The sequence below is a fragment of the Zootoca vivipara genome, chromosome 9, assembly GCF_963506605.1.
Source record: "Zootoca vivipara chromosome 9, rZooViv1.1, whole genome shotgun sequence".
Classification (NCBI taxonomy): Eukaryota; Metazoa; Chordata; class Lepidosauria; order Squamata; family Lacertidae; genus Zootoca; species Zootoca vivipara.
Window position 1 is genome coordinate 69,825,205 of NC_083284.1, and position 25,138 is coordinate 69,850,342.

The 25,138-nt window shown below is 43.1% G+C and overlaps 1 long non-coding RNA gene across 1 annotated transcript; it reads left to right on the forward strand.

Moving 5' to 3' along the window:
• Positions 1 to 959: 959 nt before the first annotated feature.
• LOC132592685 (uncharacterized) lies at positions 960 to 3,011 on the forward strand. Its single transcript, XR_009558219.1, has 3 exons — positions 960 to 1,080; positions 1,324 to 1,472; positions 2,159 to 3,011. It is a non-coding gene; the product is annotated as an uncharacterized LOC132592685 (long non-coding RNA).
• The last annotated feature ends 22,127 nt before the right edge of the window (positions 3,012 to 25,138 follow it).

Sequence of the window (25,138 nt, forward strand, 5' to 3'; positions counted from 1 at the left end):
TTCCTCAGCCAGTAAAGCGAGATGGGTGCCGCAACCCCAGAGTCGTCCGCGACTGGACCTGACAGTCAGGGGTCCCTTTACCTTTACCTTCCTCTGTGTTTATATCTGAACAGTTTGATCTGAGAGGAGCTTTACAGGGTCTTTCTGAATCTGAACAATAATCTGCCTATATTTTTGCAACATTACAACGAGCAGCAGAACTAGGCAAGGGGATTCCGGACAAGGCAGAGGTGAAGCAGAAGTTAGCAAGAATCTGGCGCCCAGCAACAACAGTGGTTTGATCCCACTGGCTAGCCACCACTCACTCAATGATCTTGGCCACCCACTCAAAATGCTTTTTTTAATGTATAGTTCTGTGTAAGTGTCTAAAATTCATGCAAAGTGAATGAGGCTTCCACTCATTGCAGTACTAAAAAGCAATGCATTTTATAACCAACATCTAATCTATTTTTGTTGTTGCTCTGGAGTAAGGTTCCGTGTGATTAGGAAATATCCTGACAATACTATGTGCCCAATGACTTTATTCAATTGTATTTTTGTCTGTCTGTCTGTCTGTCTGTCTGTCTGGTTGTAAGTCACTTTGGGTTGCTCTGGGCAAGGTAAAGCAAGTAACAAATTTTAATAATAATAATGATAGTAGCAGTAGTAGTTTTTGGTGAATTTGTTGTTGTTCTTTGATTTGTATGCTATTGTGTTTTATATTATAATGATTGCAATGTTTGTTATTTTCTTAATGCTATTGTGGTTATTGTGAGCCACTTTGAGCTCAACATTTGTTGTTGGAAAAGTGAAACACAAATATTACATCATCTTAGCTCAGGCATGTCAAACATGCGGCCCTCCAGATGTTTTGGCCTACAACTCCCATGATCCCTAGCTAGCAGGACCAGTGGTTGGGGAAGATGGGAATTGTAGTCCAAAACATCTGGAGGGCCGCATGTTTGACATGCCTGTCTTAGCTCAACCTCTCACCTCTCTTGACCCGGCACCAGTAAAGTGAGCAGAACATGGCTGGAAAGGGTTCCTCTGATGGTGTTGGAGTACAGAGGGGGAGAAATTCAAATCTGTTCATGTTTAAAGGTAAACTTGCCAATTTACTCTTTCCGAAACTATATGTGAACCAAAACCAGTCATTTGTTGAAATTTGCTCTTCTCCAAATTTTGTAATGCACCTCTCCAGCCAAGTAATGTGTACCAAAATGCACTAGTGTATCAAATACATTAGGATAAGGGTTGCATAAAAATGCACATTAGTGGAAATAGCATACAAATATGAATAACATTAGGAAATCATCTTTGCAAAAAATTGTGTATGTTCTACAGCATCCTCCAACTCTCTGGAGCAGAATTTGGGTGAGCGTGTGGGAACTGCAGAAGGGGATCTCTGTAATTGATCGCTGTTCTGCTCCATTGTATCAAAAAGCCTTGCATCAGCAAAGAGGCACCACATGATTACCAAACATTGTTTCTAGGTGAGTACTCCATAGCTCAGATTGGAATTAAGCTAATGACTTCCTCCCTAAAAAGAGAAATGGCTTCGCTTATTTCTGAGTTCAATCTCGTAGCTCTTCATTCATCCACAGGGCCGGCTCTAGGCCCGCCTCCGGTGGCGTGGGGCGCCAGGCCACCAGGGGCGCCGCTCTGCCTGCTGAGAGGCGTGGCTGAGGCTGCCCCAGGCGTGCCTCCGCTGTTCAGTGGCTTCAGGGCCGGCCCTACGGCAGACTGGGTGGCACAGTGCAGCTGCGCCCGCCGCGCTGGGAAATGGGGCGGGGGGGGGGGGGCGCCGGAGGGATCCGTCGCACCACGGTGGCGCCGGGCATGCTTAAGACGGCCCTGTTCATCCAGCTGCCATTCACAGGTGGGGATCATGGAAGTTTGCAAGAGTCCATATTCCCCAACTGCAGGTGCCATCTCTGGCTGAGGAAAAGTTCGTAGTAAATGTACCGGTAGTTCCAGTGTTGTTGCATTATTTGTTTACTTAACAATGCACACACACACACACAAGTATAACAAGTCTTCAAAAACTCTCTGAAGGTGGCTTATACATCTGATCATGATCAATATTGTAGTGTGGGGGCATACTGTATTTTAAAACGTCATTTTTTAAGGAAGTGAGTCACTTACAGTAGTTTCTTTTCTTTTTCTTTTTGTATTGCAGCATTTGTTCTTGGGAACTCTTAAATCTCCACCTCTCTTTCTCTGCCTGCTGAGAATGCTTGCCTCCAATGAAAGTCAAGTTCTGCCTTGCTTTCCCAGAGTCACACAGGAAATTTGTGGAGCAAACAAAAATAGAAACTGGATCTCCCAAACGTCCGCTCAAGTTTTCTACCACAAGTCCTTTTCAGTTACGCATTTGCAAAACCTCAATAATTTCAGGTTGGCTAAGTTCGCTTAAATTATAGCCTAAAATTTACAGTGAATCATTTTGGATATTCAAACTTATTATTATAAAGATCGCCAAGCCATTTTTTAAACCACCTTTTGAAATACTTCTAGTTTTGCTGCTTCTATTATGGCCCAGATACTTCCATGGGAAACAGATACATATTAGGTTGATTTCAAATGCCCTGCCTGGAATCATTGATTTACTTTAAACTTATTATATGTGCCTTTACACACACAGGCCATAATAACAGGAGGTGTTTCAAATGAGAAGTAATTCCAAAGTTGCTGCCGCTGTTTTAATCAGAACTGGATATTATGTTCAGCATTTAATACAGGCACAGTGAAAATGTGCTGAAGAGTTGGTGCCTTTTTATCATATGTGGTGGTCATGTAGTAAGGTTAAAGCTTACTGGGAAATGATATGTAATGAATTGAAAAGGATGTTCAAAATAAATGTTATTAAAAAAAACCCAGAGGCTTTTCTTTTGGGAATTATAGGGATAGAACTACCTAAACTGTATAGAAACTTATTAATGTAGCAAGCAGCAGCAAGAATGTTGCTTGCCCAAAAGTGGAAAGAAGCAGAAGTCCCAGCAAAGGAAGTACGAATACAAAAACTTATGGAATATGTAGAAGTGGCGAAACTTACCAGAAGAATAAAAAATCAAGATAACAAACTTTTTTTATATAAAAGAATGGAAATGGTTTACTGAATATTTACAGATAAAATGTAAACAGATAAAAACATTAGCAGGATTATTTTTATAAGAGTATATATTTATAGTAGATAATTAAATGAGCAAGTTAAATGAACTTGCATATGCAGAAGATATTAAAAAATAAATTTAAGGAACCGCAGAAAGAGGGGGAAGGAAGTCAAAATATGGGGAAGTTAAATTGATTGCAAAACTAATGAAATGTCTACATTTGAAAAGTATAAATAAAAAACTAAAAGAGAGAGAGTGTGAGTTAGTGGTTTTGCATATCACCTGACATGGCGGCCATGCTGCTTCAATAGCCGGTGGCTCCTCCTCCACCTCCTCCTGGCCCTACCACCGGCGAGAGGCTGCTTCCACCCTCTTCCCCATCACACTTCTGTGCTCAGTTCCACACCCAGCCTCCTCTGATCCCTCAACATTGGGGTGCCCCAGCCCCCTCCCAAAATATTGAGGGCACCCAAAATGGCTCAGCCCCCTGGAGCTGTCGCCGCTGCCTCCTTGGACACAACCCATTATTTCAGTGGACATTTTTCTGCCCACGTGCTGGATCGAGGCCTCGAGGTAGCAGCAGATAGATGCTGGATTGTTGCATTATCCAGCAACCCAGAAGGTTTTAATATAACCTCAGGCATTTCCACAGAAGGTTTTAATATAACCCCAGGCATAGGTTGACACAATCATCTCCAGTATTCCAGGACTTATGGACCAGGCCACACTGTAAGGAGATATAAAGTCAAGTAGGTGAGATAATTTTCAACATAAGCACCTGAATTCTACGGAGCCAAAGAACAGGCTATTTTGTGTTTTGATATTGTAAACGGCCCTGCGACTCTTGGATGAATCGTGGTATAGAAATTAAATTAATAAAAAGCTAGCAAACGAACAAACAAATATTTGAAGACAACTTGCCCACAGTGGGCAGTTTTCACAGGTTCCAATCTGAAACTTTTTTTCAGCAGAGTTATTATTTCATTTAAAAAGAACCAAGACAATAGATCGAAGCACTGTTTTTTTAAAAATATAAATATAAATATAATTTACTTTGTTCAATTGTGGTTTTGTCATCCTGATCCTACCCAAGTTTTGTAATTCATGATTGGCTGAATCTTCAGTCAGACTCTTGGCTAGAAAACTGTAGGCATTTGGTTCAGCCTCTATAAAACAAACTAGCATGTTTTCCTGCCTAATTCCAGCTATAACTGCAGTTTAATTAAAGTGCATCACTTGAGCATATAATGCTACCTTACACCGAGTTCAGCCATTGGCCCGTCTCAGTTCTGTCTACTGCACCTGACAATGGTGCTTCAAGGTCTCAAGCAGAGGTCCTGCTCCTGGTGAACCTTTTAACAGTTGTTGCCAGGGTTGAACCTGGGACTTTTTGCATGCATGTGCTCTGCAACTGAGGTTTGCTGCAAGCTATGGTTGAAACCAGGGACCCAGGTGGCGCTGTGGGTTAAACCACTGAGCCTAGGGCTTGCTGATCAGAAGGTCAGCGGTTCGAATCCCTGTGACGGGGTGAGCTCCCGTTGCTTGGTCCCAGCTCCTGCCCACCTAGCAGTTCGAAAGCACGTCAAAATGCAAGTAGATAAATAGGAACCGCTACAGCGGGAAGGTAAACGGCGTTTCCGTGTGCTGCTCTGGTTCGCCAGAAGTGACTTTGTCATGCTGGCCACATGAGCTAGAAGCTATACGCCGGCTCCCTCGGCCAATAATGTGAGATGAGCGTGCAACCCCAGAGTCGGTCACGACTGGACCTAATGGTCAGGGGTACCTTTACCTTTACTATGGTTGAAACCAACCCAGATCCCTGATAAACCAAAGATTAAGGGCAAAACAAGACAAAATGGGGGTAGCCTTTTTTAAAAAATCATACCTCTGCTGCATTTACATAAAATGGGGTGGAAAGTCTAATTCTTTAACAATCAATGTAAGTGTGTGGGCAAGTGGAGATGATATCTAATTGTTGCCCAATCACACTGCATTTCATTACTTCTGCAACTTGCAATACTTCTAGTATTAGAACTGGGGGAGAGACGCTTTCATGCAGCGTGCTTGCAGGAAAGGAAAATGCCTGAATTAACAGCATGGAAGGTACCGCTGACCATTAGGTCCAGTCGCTGACGACTTTGGGGTTGCAGCACTCATCTCGCTCTATAGGCCGAGGGAGCTGGCGTTTGTCCACAGACAGCTTCCGGGTCATGTGGCCAGCATGACTAAGCTACTTCTGGCAAACCAGAGCAGAGCACGGAAATGCTGTTTACCTTCCCGCCAGAGTGGTACCTATTTATCTACTTGCACTTTGGCATGCTTTCGAACGGCTAGGTGGGCAGGAGCTGGGACCGAACAACTGTCGTGGGGATTCAAACCACCGACCTTCTGATCGGCAAGCCATAGGCTCAGTGGTTTAGACCACAGCGCCACCCGCGTCCCAAACAGTGTGGAAAGGTAAGCCAAAAAGGAAGGAGGGCAAAGTTCTCCACACCCACCTACATTTTAATGTAAAAAATTAAATCCCACTGCCTGTTTTATATGTGATGCATGATGACAGATCCTCCAAGTTTCCCAATTTTCCAGGGACATTTACAGAAACTATTCCCGTTTCAGATTTGATCTTGTGATGTCCCGCTTTTCCTTAGGATGTCCCTCTTTTCATCAGAGAAATGTTGAAGGGTATGTAGTTATGCGAGCCCTGAGTGAAGCAGATAAACAACTATACATCCTTTAGAAGACATCTGAAGGCAAATCTGTATAGGGAATTTTTTTTATTGTGTCATGTTTTATTATGTTTGTATGTGTTTTGGAAGCCACCCAGAATGGCTGTAGCAACCAAATCAGATGGATGGGGTATAAATAATAAAATTTACTATTATTATTATTAAGGTCATCTGTATTTTCACTGGAGAAATGTTGCAGGTTATGTGATGAACAAAATGGCCTCAATCACATCTGCTTTGGCCTTGAAACCAAATTTCTGGCTTAGCTTTAGAAAACGCAGCTACAAGGGAAGATAGTTTATGTTAACTATGGTTAATGCTGAGGAGGAAAGGGGAGAAATAATTTGAGAGAGGAAAGAAGATATGGGGAAGGAGCATGTATTCCTAAGGCTGTATCCAAATTTGCAAATCACGGTTTGCAGGAAGCTAGCCTGACATTTGCCCTAGCTTTAAGAGCAAGAGTTCTCTCATTGAGGACTTTTGCTTTGCTCCAAAGAATGAGCACAACAACTAAGCTGAAGATTGCACATCATGCTTGCAATCTAGAGCTACAAAGATCTAATTTTAGTCCTGCTATTGTTTCTTCATTATTTATAAGGCTTGTGCAATGAGGAACAATCTAAAAGGAAAATATATGAAGTGGAAATTTTGCTAGGAATGGCTTTATGCGATCCGTAGCTTGAGGGAAATAGAACACAGGGGGAAAGGTGATGTTGGTATCCTTACAAAGCGGGACTGATTGTTAACTGGAATTGCAAGCCTCAGCTCATTTTATGAGTTGATAATTAATGTGGATATAGAGATCCGCCTGGCTGGAGAGAGCCAGCAGCACTTCGGATGCCGTGGTTGTCCTGATTCACCCCACTGCTCCTTGGCTAGGAGGTAGAGATTGCTCTGCCCATCAACAAAACCTCTTGCTCATTGTTAGGTGGAAAGGCTTTGTTTTGCATTCCCTGTAATAATAACACACTAGTGTTCAAGGGAAAATGAAACGTGTCCTTTAAGTATGCCCTTAAGTTGTTGTTACCTACTCTGGGACCATGGCTGTGAAACTCCTCCCTCCTGAGGTGTGATTAGCACCATATCATATACCTTTAGACCCCCAGTTCAAAATTTGACTTTTCCCTATTGAGGCAGGCTGTGGACTGGCAACTATGAGCTTTGCCTAGTATGAGAGACAGAGAATTCTGAAGCTGAGCAAGTGAGCTGGACATTAAGGAGCTCATTAGGAAGTGATCCATCTGGGAAGGGTCCAGAGACATCTGAGAGGCTTCTGTCCTCCTCACCGCCAGGTTCTCCTCATCCTGGTCATCTGCTAAGATCCTGCTCTCCCAAGTAGAGGGGGGGGCCTGTGGGAGAGCAGGAGATCAAGGCAGGGCTAGGGATATGGTCAGAGTGGTTATTGGGGAGGGAGGGTAAGGCGACTCATTCATGAGGTGGGGGACCACTGGCTGCCTTGAAACTATTGCAGGCTGACTCTCTACAGAGTCCCCAGCCTCCTGCTCAGAAGAGGTATCCTGTGGTCTGGGTCAAGTGGGATGTTCCTGAAGCTCAGGACTGCAAACTGGTTGGTATGACTATGTTGTGCGATTGTATATTTGTTGCGTTTTGATAGTTTTATTATTTTTATATAGCTTTCTTCTTTTTTGACACAAACCCAAGGACTGGGGAACTTTGCGGCAGTAAAGGTTAGCAGGTTAGGTTTCACTGTAAACTGTAAGTGAATCATACTTCAATCTATGTATTGAGATGCTGGTAGCAGGCAATTAAAAAGTGAATTGCTCAAAGCATAGACAATTTTTTTAAAAAATAAAATAAAAACCAGCTCAGTACTTTGGTTGATAGCTCTGTTGTTCCCATCGCCTGTACAAACTCCAGTCCTTCCAGCTTTCTAAGGTTCTTTTCAGTTGTGCCTTGCTCAGAGCAGACCCAATGAAATTACCAAACCTAAGCCATTAACTTGAATGGGTCAATTCTTAGCAGGACTGACATAGAATGCTGCCCCTGTACCCTTCTGGACCAATTGCATCTAGTGCACTCATGTACATTACAATTGCCCTTTAACTTCCCAATTATTCAGTAGTTCAGTGTAGACATGAGGGCACACTTACATATAAAGAGGAGTTGAGAAGGTGGTGATATGTTGTTGTTTTTACTTTCTAGGGTGTCATGAGCTACAGTGCCCCATCTTTGCGTCTCAAAAGGCATACATGCTTGCCTTCAAATCATAGCTGCCAACCCTCCCTTTTTTTTGCGGGAAACTCCCTTAATCTAAGCCACAGCTGTCAACTTTCCCTTTTTTGCTGGAAATTCCCTTATTCCAGCACCGTTTCCCGCTGCTATCTTGGATTGTTAGATATACCGGCGTAGACTGTCCCCAGGACAGGTGAGGCTGCCGCTGATCCCTTTTTTCAAATCCAAAAGTTGACAGCTATGCTTCAAATCCAGTGCTGAGTTTCTCTCCCTCTTTATCCTGAAGCCCCTGTGTGAACCGTCAATCCTCTTTTATTTTATTTTTCAACTGCCTTTTGAATTTTTCCAATTGAAAGTGCATATGGTGTTTCCCCACACCCTTTCAAAAAAGCAGTAAGGTTCCTTATTTCATATTTAGTTATATAAGAGGAAAGCATAGTTGATGTTACTTGTAAATAGGGAACTGATATGGAAAGCTGGGAAGTTTATTTAGTTTTATGTCTGTTTGTGGTTTTCTTTTGTTGCTCCTTTATTTTCCTTTTTATAAGTTTTCTTTTTAATTTTGTACAAGTTTATATAAGTTTATATAATTATATAAGTTTATATAATTTTGTATTTGTGTTGTGTTGTGTTGATTTTGTTGACTTATGTTACTTTTGTTGCTTTGTATTTTATGTTTGGTACTAAATAAAGATATTATATATATATATATATATATATATATATATATATATATATATATATATATATATATATATATACACTGTGTGTATATATATATATATATATATATATATATATATATATATATATATATATATATATTGTATATATATATATATATACTGTATATATATATACCAGTAAGGTTTTAAGCAAATAATGGCATCTCTCTCTCTCCCCCCCCCCCCCCCGGTCATAATGTCACAATAAAAGCCAGCCAGTCAGTACACAGCTAGCATCTGCTGGGAACTCAAAATGTTTAGGTCCACTCAAAATAGGGTGAGTATTTTAAAGATGTATGTCTATATGCACCTTGTGATACGCTTATTCTGCAATACCTGACTTAGGCAGGCAACAAGGTAGGTGGTATTTTTCTATCAACTAAGCAAACAGAAAAAGATGAAACCGTGCTGATCAATAATATATTAGTTGCACTGAAATTACCTTCTGGCGTACTTTGGAAGGGGCTTTTCCCAGGGGGCTCAGCTTTGGTCCTGTTCCACTTTCCCTTTTGTTGCTGGCATCTGTGATCCTGTTACTGGAAGAAGTCACATGTTTGACATCCTGATCTTAATGAAGTACAGGCTCGTGGTCAAGCAGTGAAATGTTATACAGCTAAAACAAGTCAGTATTACTTGGAGCAGCCAACGGCCTGAATTCTTTCCTCCTTTACATATTTTTAGATCAAGATAAGCCTCAATGTGAATTAAATTATCTGTATTTTGACAACTTAAAATAGAAGGGATTGGGTTGAATTCCCCTCCAGATCTTCCCGCTGAATGACGCTTTATCCAAGCTGTCAGCTAAAATAAGAAAAATGAATTTAAATACCTTTCATGTGATTTTGGTGCTTTGCCAGTTTTTCACTCTTCAGATATTCTAATGATGTCTTCTTTGTAAGCTGTTGTGATGAAACATTGATTCTTTCTTCTTCTTTTGTGAAGAATAAAAATATTTTTGAGCCTATAGATTTGAGAAGGGATGGAAAATCTAAACATTTTTAGAAAAATTGTAATTATGTTAGGTAACATGATTAATTCATTATTAGAGCTGGTGGAACTGAAATTACTCATGTTCTTTTCTGAATTCTTTCAGCAGTGTCAAAACATTCCCCACCAGCGTTGGCAATGTCCCCACCAATCTTTGTGAAAATGTTTGCTTCGATACTTAGTCATTGCTCTCACTTGCCCTAAATGACTTTATCTCATAGCCAGATGTAATTGGCTATGTAGTATTGTGACACCGTCCCCCTTTGTGTGTGATTCCTGACTAGATGAGTTTTGATCATTTAACTCCTATACTGCTTAATCTATTAAAAAATATCTCAAAGCAGTGTATGAAAAACTGGACAACTGGACAACTTAAACAAAATGTTACAAAACAAACAACTTAAACAAAATGTTACAAAAACACACAGTTATATACTGTACAAAAAATGAATACATTACATTAATACAAATATATATCAATTCATTTTCCTTCTGACACACCCTCCCTTTGAGGGTTCCAAACAAACAGCTCGTCACAAAAGTCTGTGAAAATAGCGGACATCACCCTAGTCTCTCATTCTAGACTTGCTTTTTATGGGCAGGCCCAAGGTTGATGGTACTTCCTCAGGCTGCCCACAACTTTATTGTGATCCCTCCCGAATAAATAAAGACACAGGACACATTGCATAAGGTTAATGGGCATAAAAGGCCACAACTTTATTGATTACGGATGTAGAGAGGTATTGGCATAGGCATTGGATCTAACCGTCTATATCCGACTCCAGCCCGCTCTGCTGGCAGTCTGTGAAGGGTTAACCACTGCGATGCACATCAACTAGGAACTCATCCTGGGGCCACCGCTAGGGGTCATGCCTTTGGGCCCTTACCTACCACGGCTTCGGACTAGGCCACGCCCTGGACTCCTTAAGGGAGTACCCTTCTGCATTTTGGGGGAGGTGATGGCAGCAACCTCCCCACACACACCTGTAACCTTTTAGAGATAATCCAATGCCTACCGCCAAAACCAAAGTTGTGACGAGTTGCTACGAGGTAGGTGAAAACCACCAGGCCAGAGCCAATTTGCCTAGTGGGAAAATTCCTACCAGGCCCCTCAACGGCAACCGACTGATGTCCATAGCAATGTCAAATGAGAGACCTGCCTAAAGGGAGGGTGGGTGGGAAAACGAAGCAGCTGGAGGTTAAAACGAAGAGAGAGGCAGATTCCCAGCCGCGGGCTTGCTTAAATCGGCAAGCCGTGCCTCCTTGGAACGTCCTGATTGGGCGCGCCAAGGGAGTGCCGCGGCCGGGAGCCAGCCAATGGGGCTGTGGAATGGCAACCATTCCCCCAGCACGTGGATGTCTCGTGGTGCCCACAATGCCCCCTCCTCCTACGGCAGAAGTGGCTGTGTCGCACTCATCTGCAGTCTCCACACCCAGTTGCAGGTACAGTAGGTTTGTTGAGTTTTCCAGGGGAATCCAAAGGATGGAAAAAGGGACCCTCTCCCCTCACAGCATGTCAGGTGTATGGGCAGGAGTCAGGCTCTGGGGCCTGTAGTGCTTTGCAGGACTGGGGCATGCCTCAGCTTGTGCTGGAGAAGCAAGGCGTGGCCACACAGGTGAAGTCCTCAGCTTGTGCTGGAGAGGCAAGGAGTAGTCACCCAGGTGAGGCCACTTGATACCTCACTGCACCTGGTGGCAGGAGCTGGGAGGGATAAAAGCTCAGCATTTCCCTTCAGCTCTTTGCCACAGCAACACTTTCCCTGCCTGGTTGCATCTGGCCTCTTGATCCTTGCTCCGTGGACCCTTGCCTTGCCGACGTCTTGATCCTTGCTCCGTGGACCCTTGCCTTGCCAACGTCTTGATCCTTGCTCCGTGGACCCTTGCCTTGCCGACGCCTTGAATCCTCGACCCTTGGACCTTCGCCTTGCTTCTTGTTCCTTGAGTCTTTGCCTTGCTCCTGCTCCTTGGACCCTCGCCTTGCCGACGCCTGGATCCTTGACCCTTGGACCTTCGCCTTGCTTCTTGTTCCTTGAGCCTTCGCCTTGCTTCTTGCTCCTTGGACCTTCGTCTCTGCCTTGCTCCTTGACCCTGCAACTGCCTGTGGCTGGACCCTCAGCCCTGCACCTGTTCCTGCTTCTACACCACCATCTTGCCTCTGGTCCTGATGCCCACCGACCGGACCGTGACACAGCACTTTCTTCATGCCGGATGAATCTCATTTCTTTTTTTATTTCTTTTTTGATAGAGTTACAAGCTTGGTGGATCGAGGGAATTCTGTGGATATAGTGTATCTTGATTTCAGTCAGATTTTTTGAAGCTAGTAAAACGTGGGCTAGATGAGGTAACTGTTAAGTGGATTTGTGGCTGGTTGATTGACAGAACCCAAAGAGTGCTCACTAACAGTTCCTCACCATCCTACAAAAAAGTGACAAGTGGGGTTTCATCCTGGGCCTGTTCTGGTTGTTCATGGAATTCATAAATGTCTTGGATGAAGGAATTGAGGGGATGCTCATCAACTTTACAGATGACACCAAACAAAATGAATTTTAATAGGGACAAATGCAAGGTTCTGCACATAGGCAGGAATAACCAGCTGCACAAATATAAGATGGGGGGACACTTGGCTATTCTTGGTTGCATCAACAGAAGTATAGTGTCCCGATCAAGGGAAGTAATAGTACCACTCAATTCTGTGTCCAGTTCTGGGTGCCACAATTTAAGAAGGATATTGAAACATATGCACTTGGAACATATGCAGTTGGGGGGCAACCAGGATGATCTAGGAAACCAGGCCTTATGAGGAACGGTTGAGGGAGTTGGGGATGTTTAGCCTAGAAAAGAGGAGATTGAGAGGAGATATGAAAGCCACCTTCAAATATCTCAAGGGCTGTCACAAGGAAGATGCAGCACAGTTTGCTTATTTATGTACTGCATTTATAGAACACCTTTCTGCGAAGGCAGAAATACTAATACAAATAAACGATATGAAATTTAAATGTGGGGCAGGGAAGATGATGGCGAAGAGACATGGCTTAGCGCTAGAGCAGAAGTTCCCAGGATCAGTCCCTGTCAATTCCAAGTAGGGCAGGGGTGGGACGCCTGCCTGAAACTGTGAAGAGCTGCTGCCAGTCAGTGTAAAGCAATATTGAGCTGAGATGTGCCAATGGTCTGAGCCATTATAAGGGCAGCTTCCTATGTTGCACCTGGAACGGGCCTTGATGTTGTCTTGGCCTGCGTCCCTTGCTCTCTTCTTCATCCCCACAGGGCAGTGGGTGTCATTTGACCCTGGGAGGCAGTTGAGTGAGGCATCATTAAGTCTATAAACGATATCTCAATGTCTAACACACAAATAAATAGTAAAGGCAGAAAACATGTTATAGTCTGGCAAGATGTAGGTTTTGAAGCACAGTTCCAACTAGGATCTGGCACCAAATTCCCCTGAAGTTTAGGTGTCCTGAGCCAGTTTTAAAGTGACTGTAATTAAATCCAACAAAAGACAACAATGCCTTGTGCATATGACTCTAATCACTCACTTCCCTTCTCTCACTTCTTCTCTGTCTTCTGTGTTGTGGCTTTTCTTCTGCTGCAGGGCAGCATTAGCAGGCATTTACTCGCCTAAGACTTTTCAATGAGAGACGGGTGGGCTTTGTGAACTGTAACCTTCCGCAGAAGTTTTGGGTTTGCTCCAGGATATGGATTTTTTTTCAGGGGCTGAAAAGATTAGGGCAAAATAAAGAAGAAACTTCTCAGAACTAGGGAGCTGTGGCCGTTTGTCTTCAAGGACTGGAATTTATGGGAAGAAAGAGGGCCCAATAAAATAACGAGTGTAGTGGATATTCAAAGTTCAGCCTTTTTATTGATATTCATTAATAAAGGCAGCAATCCTATTCACACGTACCTGGAGGTAAGCCCCAACGAACTCAACTGGATTGACTTACAAGCAAGCATGGATAGGATGGGGCTGAAATAAGACCTTATGTCAAGAATCCTTCGCTTCCAGTAAAATAACAGGATGGGTGCTCATGACAAAGTTAACCCACAGCTTGGATTATTTATCAGTGAAGCACAAAAGCACACATTTAATTATCAGAAACTCAAATATTTATGTATTGTTTCAACTTCCAAACCAAATTCATCAGAATAGATCCCAGGGTGAAACATGAAAACACATTCCCACAACAATAAAAGACACTATACGATTGGGTAGTCAATAACATACAAAAATACCCCCCCCCCAGGCCATAAACATAGCACTAAAACAACATGACTTTCCACTAGGAAACAACTTTACTACATGCCAGAAGCCCAGAAGTACCAAGGCCATCATTTGGTAGGTTGGTTGCATGTGTCCTGATTTTCAAAGGTCAATCCTGAAATTACGAAAGCTATACCAGCTCCTGATTTGATCCCGGCATGTCCTTGTTTCCCCTGCTAGTGCTGCTGCCGCCAAGCTCGGGGAGCAGGATGAGCCGGCATTTGTCCTGAGCAGCGGCAGCAAAGAAGCATACAGTTTCCTCTCCATGGAGGAGAGGTTGCCACTGCTGAAACCCAGCCCCGTATGACGCTCCACTTCTGAGGGGCAGGCAGAGGGGCAGGCCGCCCTGGGATGGAAGAAAGCGGAAGCAGAGAGGAGCTCAAGGAGTCTTGATTTTATTTTTTTAAATTTATTTTAAAAAAATGCTTTGTGCATCTGCATCTAACCTTGCCCCTTTCAAAAATGTTTTATTGGTGTGTGTTTTTATTTTTGTAAACCTGCCAAGGAAGAAAAATCAAACGAATTTCCTCCAACCCATGTTAGTTGTGTGTGAGAGACTCAGGCAAGGTGTTTCTCAGAGTCAACACACCGCAAGATGTGTGGGGAAGATGATGACACATGACCTGTAATTTATCTGGTTCTGGTTCAATTGTATAATGATGGAGCTTCTTCCAAGACAGTATTCAGTAGCATTACTGCCTCCACGAATTTGTCCAATCTTCTTTTAAAGCCATCCAAGTTGGTCGCCATCGCTTTCTCCTGTGGGAGTAAGTTCCACAGTCAACTATGCTACGCATAGTTTTATTCTTCAAGACAGCATTTTCCTTGTGGTATGGAGGTCCCTCAGGTGGCACTGTGGGTTAAACCACAGAGTCTAGGGCTTGCTGATCAGAAGGTCGGCGGTTCGAATCCGTGCAATGGTGTGAGCTCCCGTTGCTCGGTCCCAGCTCCTGCCCACCTAACAGTTCGAAAGCACATCAAAGTGCAAGTAGATAAATAGGGACCGCTCCGGCGGGAAGGTAAACGGCGTTTCCGTGCGCTGCTCTGGTTCGCCAGAAGCACCTTTGTCATGCTGGCCACATGACCTGGAAGCTGTCTGCGGACAAACACCGGCTCCCTCAGCCTATAGAGCGAGATGAGCGCCGCAACCCCAGAGTCGGACACGACTGGACCTGATGGTCAGGGGCCCCTTTACCTTTACCTATGGAGGTCCCTAGCACAACTTTCTTCAAGCTAAGTGCAGACATTTGATCTGAGGGTATTGTGAGTCAGCCTCCTTATTTTAGGCTGAATTTATTAATCCAAGGCTTTGAGTAGAGAAGGTGTTTTCTTTTATATTCTCCCTTTTCACCCCCAGATGCCTCTCAAAGTATTTTTTATCAATCGCCCGTAAGTTTTCCCTCTGCCATTTTCCTTTCTCATTAATTCTATTTTATTTTCTGTTTCCTCCACAGTCCCATTGTGACTTCCAACTTCCACTGTTTGGCAGCAGGACCTGCATTATTCTCCCAGCCATGGATCTGAGTCATTCCTGCACAGAAAATAATCCTAAAGTATACAGGTGAGCAAAACTATTTTTAAAGGCCACTATGTTTTCTTCTGTCTCAGATATGTCTGACGAGCATATTCAAGCTCATTTACCCCGTATGAATGCTTTATGAAAACTTTAACTTCTTTCTAAAATAGATTTTATTAAAGTTTGAAAGAAAATACAAATTAAATCCAATTAAATTAAATATCATATATATATATATATATATATATATATATATATATATATATATATATATAAAACCCTAATCTAAATAAAAAACAAACAAATCAAAAGGAAGAAAAAAAGAAAAAAAGAGAAAAAATAAAGAATAGAAAACAACAAAAAGGGAGAGATAATTTCTTATTCTTTGTCTGTCAGCTATATGTAGAAAATTGTTCCAAACATGCACTCCAAGATAACACCCAACAGTTCCACTTTCTATAAACCAATATTTTCTTCAATCCTCAAACCAAGACATCGTAAGTTCATTTTGTTTTTCATGCAAAAAGTCTATAAGGAGTTTCCAGTTTTTAGTAAATATTAAACATGACAACTCCTCCATGTATGAAGACTGTAACTTTGGATGGTGGCTTTGAATTCAGAAACACTAAAAAGAGACTTGCACAACTTCTTTCACTGTTTCATACACCTCCACACCTTCCACCACAATGGGCAGAAACTGGTAATTTTTCGTAATATGGTGCCTTGCGTGAGGACAAAATTTGGTGCCCTCAAATGGATCTTCTCCATTATGGATCTTCTCCATTTTGCACCCCTTTGGCTCAGCACTCTGTGCAGTGGGACTGCCTGCACAACCCTAAATCTGGCACTGGGACATGCATAGGTTGTAGGTACTTGTCTAGCGAAATCTGTGAAATTCATCCTAATACAGTGTACAACCTGCCCATATCCTCTTTTCAGTGGATCTAAACACTGTGGCTGTCTAGACAGCATCTTAAAAAGCAGAGACATCACCTTGCCGACAAAGGTCCGTATAGTTAAAGCTATGGTTTTCCCAGTAGTGATGTATGGAAGTGAGAGCTGGACCATAAAGGCGGCTGATCGCCGAAGAATTGATGCTTTTGAATTATGGTGCTGGAGGAGACTCTTGAGAGTCCCATGGACTGCAAGAAGATCAAGCCTATCCATTCTTAAGGAAATCAGCCCTGAGTGCTCACTGGAAGGACAGGTCCTGAAGCTGAGGCTCCCATACTTTGGCCACCTCATGAGAAGAGAAGACTCCCTGGAAAAGACCCTGGTGTTGGGAAAGATTGAGGGCACAAGGAGAAGGGGACGACAGAGGACGAAATGGTTGGACAGTGTTCTCGAAGCGACTAACATGGGTTTGACCAAACTGTAGGAGGCAGTGGAAGACAGGAGTGCCTGGCATGCTCTGATCCATGGGGTCATGAAGAGTCAGACATGACTAAACGACTAAACAACAACAACAAATACTGTGGCATGCTGCCCTAAAATTGAGTCAGCTGCCAGTCTTTATTGTCAGTGTGTGGTTTTTTTTGGGGGGGGGTTCTGACCTCCTTTGCCTGTCATGCAGGCTTTGCCAATTCATTGTAGGCCGCTGACTCATGCTGGCTTAGTTCCTTTTTCAATTAAAGAAACAGCGGCTAATTTTTAAGCCGTGCCATTTATTTTATTTATTTTTTAATGATAGACATGATGCCTGGATCAACTTTTTGCAAATCTTCATCCTCTAGTCAACTCACTTATAAGCATTCTCCTTTTCCTTGTCAAATGTATAGTGTAAATGCAAACACTTAAACCCATCTCTGCTAAGAAAAAAAAAATCCTTCCATTATTTTCCATAATCCCTGAAAGGCCAAGAATTGTGTAAGGTGCTTTCTTTCTGCTTCGAGTTTGCACAATGCTTGCCATGCTTGTAGTGTTTAATTAATTTTACACCCATCTCTTGCTCTCTGACAAACTCTTTTTGTCAGTGATAAGAACTGAAATCAATTTTCGGATGTCAAGGGCTGTGCTAAGCATCTAAAAACGCCACTTTATTGATCTGATGGGGGGGGGGGAATGAAGGTTGTAAGTGACTTCTCTGAGTTTATCTGTATTTTGAGGAGGAGACGAGCTTCAGTATGTTTCACTAGGTAAACTGGATCCTTTCTATATCAAATTTCTTTTTTTATTACTATTATTATATTGCATCCTAGCACTGAGTGCGGATAGTAACTTTCCCAGGGTAATGTTGCCGCAGTCATGGAGATTTGCTAGATGTGCATGAACTACTACTACTTGGCTGTTGACATCCATCTGTCTCAAGAGACAATGAAGTGGGTCTCTGGGGGTGAAGTCAAACTACTGTGTTAGCAGCAGCAAAGTGGCCTCTCTAGGCAGGGGCACCATTTCCTAGGCGCCGTTTCCTGTTTCCTCCCCTCCAGGACTTAGAGGCATACGCAAGAAAGGCTTTGAGGAGGACCCAAGGAGCATGATGGGAAGGGGAATGTTGAGGATGCTCCACTGTATGCAGGGAACACTCCTCACAGTTCTTTGGTTCCAAGTGTTTGTTAATTTTGTCCCTGACGTTTGTAGCTTTTCCAACCTGGTGCTTGGCAGAGCATAGAGCAGCAGTCTTCTTTGCTGTTTTCAAATTAATTTCTCAGGCAAAAGGGCAGCCTATTAAGCAGCATGCATGCCCTATCAGTAGATCATGCTAGTCTTGTGGCTAGCATGCTCCGCCCAAATCTAGGCTTGCAGGATAAGTTTACGAACCAAGGGGCCCTGAGTTAATTTGGTGGCATAGCTGCCAAGTCTCCCGTTTTCCCCGGGAAAACCCCCTTTTTACTTACCTTTTCCCGGTGGTTCCCCGTATCACTTCGTCTCCCGTTTTTCTCTGTTATTTTCTCCTGCCAGCGGCCATTTTTTTTTCTTTCCGAGTTGCCCTTCTATGGGCACCAAAAATGGCCGCCGGCAGCTTCAAAAGTCGCATCTACGCATGTCCGGAAGTGCATAGACGTGACTTCCGGTGTTGGCGGCGGCCATTTTTGGTGCCCATAGATGGGCGGAGCAACACCGGAAGTTGCGTTGGCGCACTTCCTGACATGCGTACAAGCGACTTTCGAAGCCGGCGGTGGCCATTTTTGGTGCCCAAAGAAGGGCAAAATGACACCGGAAGATACATCGACACAACTTCCGGTGTCAAATGGCTGCTGGTCCCAGATTCTGCAGTCCGGAACTTGGAAGGCAAGTTTGGTGGAGTTTGCCACTGGGGCACGGCAGACTGAAGGTGACATATTAATGCTATCAATTCTATTTCTTTGCTGAATTGTCAAAATTATTTCAGGCATATTGTTCTGCTTTGTTTTCTTCTGTACATTTTAAGTCGACGATGGTGATGATGAACTGACAAGGCCAATACAGCTGCAAAGGAAGCATACATGATGTTGAAGCATACATGATGTCTGTTTCCTAGATTACTTTGACTAGAGCTGCTTATCATGTGATTTATGTAATTTCTGCCCATGTAATTCTTCAGTTGCTATCAGATGAAGAATCATCCACTACAAAGTGTGCCTCTTTCCAGGGCGATTAATGTTTTGTAAATGGATGTGGCACCCGGTGGATCAACAAAGGACCGATCTGAGAACAATATTTTCCAAAGCAGATTATCATGAATAATACATACTTGATGGATTTGCATATGCTGAAAAGTTATGCAAATCACATTAAGTAAATTGTTTATAAAGTGAGGTGCTTTGGCAGGAGGTAAATAGTCTGTTCAGACATTCCACATAAGCAAAATTATAGAGATAATCATAGGCAAATCAGTCTGCTTTCTGCATAATTAAAATATAGACTTCACAGCAAGCATGATTCCTCAAGACTGTTATGCACTTGATAAGAGAAGCAAGCAAATGAACCTAAACATGCAGGGTTTCGGCTAATGACCAGATACGAATTTATAATTATAATATGTATATTCACTGGCATTTGTTATGATATCATAAATTATCTACTAGGCATCCTGTGTCCCTTTCTCCTGGTTTGTGCTATGGGAATAATTGATCAAAGCAATTTATTTACAGCCAGGCTGCTATTTACACCCAGGCTGCCTTGACAATATGGACACATTCCTTGAACGTCTGAGCTAGCAATTGCCGATGGGAAAGCTCTTTGCCCTATCTTGATTCAGGCAGGCTCATAAAATAAGCCAAGCTATTCCTCCCTGCCACTCCCCTCCCCCAAATAAGGAAGTAGCTTATCTTATTTCTGAGTGTGTCTGAATTTGACCTACCTCACTTCATATCTCCATAAACCCTGAAGCTCTCCTCTAATCTAGCCACTTATTCAGTGAGTAGACAGAGACTGGTAAGTGAGTAGGAGTTTTGAATCAGACTGGATTAAAATCTGAGCCAGAGAAGAATTGTGGGGATGGGGTATGTGTCATAATGTTCACTTTGCATTTGAGGTGAGCATGATTAGCTCCTAAGGTATGTATTTTTGAGCCTGGAAACATGACTCTCCAACTCTAGTGATTGATGGATCTCCCATCAGTCTTGCTCCACAGATGTGGTCCATCCCCTTGGAACAACAGCTCCCAAATTATTGCTTTAGGAATGCATGTTCAATTTATGATGCCAAATTACATGCAAGGGCACAGTACTATACGGCAACCACCAGAAAAAGGCCAAACGGCACAGGACTGTAAGAACCATATATTGATACGAATAAGTTACATTAGAATGGAGAAAATATTGTTGGATTTTTTGAATAGTCAAGTTACTTTAGAGCCGGTCTAATGTAAATACTGTCTGTTTAAGAGAAACAGGTGTCTTGTGTTTCTGTTAGTTGCCCACAGGCATGGGCTCTGCTTCTTGTATATAAGGCTCTGCCAGAAAGTCTTCTGTATCTCTTAGTTAGATCTTTCGGTTTGATTCATCTCTAAGTAGATCACTCTCTCAGTTGTTCTCAGTTTAAGAGATTCCAAGTTGAATCTTAGTAAGAGAGACTCTCAGTTTAAGAGATTCCTTAGTTGAATCTTAGTACAGAGTTGCTTAGTTATAATGCTAGTTTGCTGTTAATTCTTGGGAGTTTTGTGGGAGGTTTGGAATGTGGGAGAAAGCATTTATCTTTAGTTTAAAGTCTCTTTAGATTCAGTTTGTTTTTCAGTTAAAGAAACCCAACCGTTTGTATTTTCATCTGCATACTTTTACAAGTGTGCAGCTAGTAAGGGGTTTCATATAAGGGAGATAATTCCCTACACTCTTGGTGGTGTTTTCTTAGCCAGGTCAACTTCTGACTGCGTATACTCTGCGTGAAGCATACTTTAAAGGGCCGCTGTAAAACTGGGATATATGATTTAGGTTAAGCAGGTTTCAATATCTAGTTTTCTCCAATATTATTCTCATCATATATATATTATTATCCAATAAATATTATGACAATTGGAAGGGTTACAAAGAGCCATACAGCACGGGGCTTTAAAAAAATGCTCTAAACTGCCGTCAACTGTCATAACACTTGCAAAGAGTACGTTTCAACAGGGTTTACAAAAAAAAAAGAGTAAAAAAATTGTTATTATTGTATTCAGCATTTCAAGGCCCTGATTGCAATTTTCACAGCTGTGAGGCCTTCAGGAATGTCTGTCTCTCCAAGAGGTTACTTGATTCCAAGAGGATATTGGCACTGCAAGAATCTAAAATGATGGGCAGGTAAGTTTTCTGGAGAGATAGATAATCCTGGTAACACGTTTTTGAGGTGTCACCATGTGAAGACTTCCTGAAACAAGACCTTTATCCAGAAGCTGCTTAGAACATTATTTAATACAATAAAAATGTGGATGCAAATACACTAGGATGGTAGGAGTAGTTTAGTTAAGCCCTGATGTGGTCCTGTCCTGTTAATATATACCGTAGTAGGTCATAGCCCCCCCCCCCCAACACGCCTTATGAGGAACAATTGAGGGATCTGGGAACGTTTAGCCTGGAAAAGAGGAGAAAGGCAGGAGATACAATAGGCACCTTCAAATATTTCAAGGGCTGTTCCATGGAAGATGGAGCAAACTTGTTTTCTCCTGCTCCAGAATGTAGGGCTCAAACCAATGGCTTTAATTTACAAGAAAGGAGATTCTAACTAAACACCAGGAAGAACTTTCTGACAGTAAGAGCTGTTCAACAGTGGAACAGACTCCCACGAGAAGTGGTGTACTCTCCTTCCTTAGAGGTTTTAAAGCAAAGGTTGGGTGGCCATTTTTCATGGATGCTTTGGCTGAGATTCCTGCATTGCAGGTGGTTATACTAGATGACCCTTGGGGTGTCTTCCAACTCTACCATTCTAAGATTCCATATTAATATATAGTGAAAGGGCAGAAGGACTCGCAGCAAATGGCAAAACCTGCCATCAGAAACAACTCCAGCAACTCATTTCATGGTCATGCTCATGAAAAAAATGAAACGAGTACAGAGTATACCATACCATTTTTTCTTCTTGGTTGCGTGAACAATGGGGTATTTTAAGTGGCACTGAACTATAAGCATCATTGACTTCACTGCCAAATATTACAGCAGCATACTTTGCAGGTCACATTTTTGTATATGATGCACCAGCTAACGAATTTCCAAACAAACATTCTGGAAACAATTAACAGCAAAAAATAAAAACGCAAGCGGTTGCAATCAAATGCTGGTGATGTTTTCAATAGCAGGTTGGTCACCCACAACGTCTCCCTCTCTCCCCTCCCTGTCTCTCCTTTAAAGTTTCCTTTTTGCTATATATATTTCAATGTATTGCCCAGGGGAAGTGAAGGAAAGTTTTTCTGTTCTGCCAAGAGAGTTTAAAGTTGTGACTCATTAGGAAACATATTTGGTCTTCATTGCTTTTTATTCACTTGAGGCCACAATCTCCGTCAGGCCTCAGCTGTGGTGTGTCAAGAAAGCATCACATGCAGTATAAATACTGTTTTGTTGATGTGGCTCTGACAGAAGCATATGCTATAGTATTAATTCCAAAACAAGTTTGTAAAAGTGTTGCCAGTTTTAGAAAAACAAAACCCGTCACATTTGCAAAACAGAATTTGGGTTAATTTCAAAGCAAACATCACGGATAAACACATATGTTTTACTTTTGTTTTTAGCTCGACAGTTTTATGCTTTCCAAAAAGATTGATAATTGGGTTGGGTTGTGAAAGAGGAACCACACATTTCTCCATTGAATTTATTCTAGAGGATCAAGTCATGCAAGCGAATCAGAAAAGTCAGTATTGGATTTGATAGCCACCTAAGTGTGATGTTTCTCACTGCAGCCAGATCATGACCATGGCAAGCTTGTAAGCATAGCTGCCAAGTTCTCCCTTTTTTTAAGGGAAATTCCCTTATGCTGGGCTTCCTCGTGAGAAAAGGGAAAACTTGGCAGCTATGCTTGTAAGCAGGCAGCTAAATAAAACACATGAGTGGCACTTCCATCATTTTTCAGGCATGGCAGTTTGTGCCGTAATATCAAGCATTCTGTGATGGCATTGTAACATCATAGTTAGGTATAAATGCATTCAGTTATCCTCCTGAAAATGTGTCAAAAGTCTGTTAACCTAGAGATGGCTAGAAGCAGGCAACCTTGTATTTCCTGAGTTACGGTTTTGGTTGTTTTCCTGTGGACTTCCATTTCTAAAGTTTCTAACCCTCATGAAGGCAGAGGCGAGTCTGAAAATAATTTGGCTAGAACAGCAAAGAGCCACCAAGGAAGTAAGTGATTCTTGGCTAGCTGCATTTTGTTTTATGATTCCCAAACTTTTTTACTCTTGGCTGAGTGAAATTTAGACATCTTTTAAAATGATGTGTTTCATCATTGTGTGGCAATGCCCCTCCCTCCACGTGAAATAAGACACGAGACACAATGAATAAATTTAAGTGGGCGAAAAAGGCCACAACTTTATTGGTTACGAATGATGAGCGGTATTGGCTTAGGCATTGGACCCTAACCGACTATATCCGACTGTAACCCGTGTGTTACAGTCTGGAAGAAATTAACCACCAGAAAGGAGCCCAGTGATGTACATCTACTGAGACACCTCCTGTGGCCACCGTTGGGGGGTGCCATAAGGCCCTGACCTCCGTAGGCCCAGGACAAAGCTAGCGCCCCCGGAACCCCTTTAACGGAATTACTTCTCCAATTTCTGGGCAGAGGATGACACAATCTGCCCCCCTTCTTCTTTTATGCAAATTTCCAATGCCTAACCGCAAAACCAAGTTGTGACGAATTGCTATGAGGTAGGCGAAAAAACCAGCTTGGCTAGCCCAAGTGGAAAAAGTCCTACCAGGCCCCCCGGCCAACCAAGGCGACCAACCGAAGTCCATAGCAGCGTCGGCCTAACCTGCCTAGCCTAAAGGGTGGGTGGGCGGGTGATCTGATTGGGTTGGGAGCCGGGGCAGGAAAGGCTGAGTTCCCGCCTCCGGCCAGTTTAAAAGACACAAAGCCCCACCTCCTGGCCGACCCTATTGGGCGGCCCAGGTCTGACGGAGGCGGGAACTCCCACTTCGTGAGGGGGCTGAGCTCTCAGCCCCCATCGTGAGAGTTTGCTCGGGGCCAGCCCACAACACCACCTCCGTGGTGATGCAGAAGTGGTTTTGCAGAAAGTGCCTGATTTTGACTCCCTCCTCCCTCAGCAGCTTCCTGCAAAACAACCTCTACCTCAGTAGACGCTTTATGGCTTAGGGGCATGCAGGGGGGAAGGAGGGTAGGAGGATGAAATCAGTATGGTGGATATAATGCCCCCCAAAGATAGTAAGGCATTATACTTGCAGTATATTCCATGGTAGTTCCTGAAATGGCTTTTACATCGGGTGAAAGCTCCAATATAATGTGGAATTCCACAGTTAGCCGCAGGATCACATTCATCCAGTGCTTTACCAGCTGCACTGGCTCCCGGTGGAGTACAGGGTCAGGTTTAAGGTGCTAGTTTTGACCTTTAAAGCCTTATGCGGCTTAGGACCCTCGTACCTATGGGACCGCCTTTCCTGGTATGCCCCGCAGAGGACATTAAGGTCCACAAATAATAACATACTGGAGATCCCGAGTCACAAGGTGGTTAGACTGGCCTTGACCAGGACCAGGGCCTTCTCAGTACTGGCCCCGACCTGGTGGAACGCTCTCTCTCAGGGGACTAGGGCCCAGCGGGAGTTGTCATCTTTTCGTAGGGCCTGCAAGACAGAGCTGTTCCACTTGGCCTTTGGACTGACTCAGTCTGACCCCGGTGTTACCCTCCCCTAAGGTTTTATCCTACAGCTATTTAAATGAGGTTCCACTTATACCATTTGTTGTTTAGTCGTTTAGTCGTGTCTGACTCTTCGTGACCCTATGGGCCATAGCACGCCAGGCACTCCTGTCTTCCACTGCCTCCCGCAGTTTGGTCAAAGTCATGTTCGTAGCTTCGAGAACACTGTCCAACCATCTTGTCCTCTGTCGTCCCCTTCTCCTAGTGCCCTCAATCTTTCCCAACATCAGGGTCTTTTCCAGGGAGTCTTTTCTTCTCATGATGTGGCCAAAGTATTGGAGCCTCAGCTTCACGATCTGTCCTTCATGGATCAATGCCTTGTCATGGCGAAGGGGCTTGAATAACTAAGAGAAGCTATGAGCTATGCCATGCAGGGCCACCCAAGATGGACAGG